The sequence below is a fragment of the Microtus ochrogaster genome, unplaced genomic scaffold, assembly GCF_000317375.1.
Source record: "Microtus ochrogaster isolate Prairie Vole_2 unplaced genomic scaffold, MicOch1.0 UNK120, whole genome shotgun sequence".
In the NCBI taxonomy this organism is placed as follows: domain Eukaryota; kingdom Metazoa; phylum Chordata; class Mammalia; order Rodentia; family Cricetidae; genus Microtus; species Microtus ochrogaster.
In genome coordinates, this window is record NW_004949218.1 from 371,543 (window position 1) to 373,088 (window position 1,546).

Here is a 1,546-nt window from a genome sequence, read left to right on the forward strand (position 1 = left end):
CTTCAGGTAGACCTCTCTGGAAATACCCTTACAGTCATGTCCAGAAGTTTGTCTCCATGGTCATCTTCCACCTTAGATTGGCCCAATGAATCATCACACCTCTGATGAGTAAATTTTCAACTTTAATAGCCCAGTTTATTTTATCTTCTGTTACTTGTGTTTTTGGTGTCATAATAATTGTTGTCACTTAATTCTTGTATATGATGCAAAAATTCCTTCTCCCTCCTCCCCTTCCCCTCCTCCCTCTCCTCCTCCCCCTCCTTTTTTACGTGTAGATATCCAGTTTTCCTAGCCCTCTTGAAAACAAAACACGAAGCCCACCCTCTCTCCCGTCAAATGGTCGTGGTGCCCTTGTCTGAAGTCACTGAACCCTATCACTTAAGCATATTTATGGGCTCTTTCGTATCTGTCCTCACACCAGAAATACAGTTTTCACGTGGAACTTTGAAGTGATTTTGAAAATGAGGAGTTGTGAATTTTCTAAATTTCTTTTAAAACCGAGTTTCACTGCATGGCCTCGCTGGCCTAGAACTCAGAGATCTGTCTTCCTCTGCCCTCTCCAGTGCTAGGATCAATATGTGCCACCATGCCTGGCCCAAATTTCTTACTGCTTTGATAACCTGGTGTCCTTTGGGTTCATAATGTAGGGACTGCTTTGTGTGGTAGGGCCATTCTAATAAAATTAAATCTTACGAAATGTGAACTTGAGATGTCTCTCCACTTAGGTCTTTAATTTTATTTAGCATTTTTTTTTTTGTAGTTTTTGGTCCACAAATCATTCTCTTTCTTGGTTAAAGTTATCCCTAAACAATTCTTTTTGATGCATAGAATAAATTAATTTCCATGTCGTATTCTTTTGTATTTAGAGTAAATGCAACTGAATTTTACATGTTTATTCTGTAGCCTGGCACTTTGCCGAGTGGATTTATTAGCTGCGGTGTGTGTGTGCATGTGGTGTGTGTATGTGCGTGTGTGTGTGTGAAGTGTGTAGTGTGTGAGTGCGTGTAGTGTGTGTACGTGGTGCATGGGTGGTGTGATGTGTGTGTGAATATGTGTAATGTCTGAGTGCGTGGATGTGTGTATGTGGTGCATGTGTGATGTATGTGAGTGTGTGTAGTGTGTGTGTGTGTGGCTGAGGTCCTTGATCATTCTTGATGACAGTCTTGTCACTATCTGTTCAAACTTTTCTATTCATTATTTTGTCTTGATGGATATATATGTCCAAAAATAAACATATTTTCTCCAATTTATTGCCATGGAATGATTGCCCTTAGTCTTACGGCCCTTGTATTTGTGTTGTATTGGTTGGAATGGGTGCATTTTTCATTTTGATTCCTTTCTACTTTTCTTAGTCCAGCTAAAGTTGCATTGATTGTTTTCCCTCTAACAAGGAATGATTATTTTTGAGGGTATCCAAACCTATTTTTAAAATTATTTATTTATTTGTTTTGCCTGCATATATGTATGTGAGGGTGCTGGATCCTCTGGAACTGGAGTTACAGACATTTGTGAGCTATCATGTGGATGCTGGGAACTGAACCTGGGT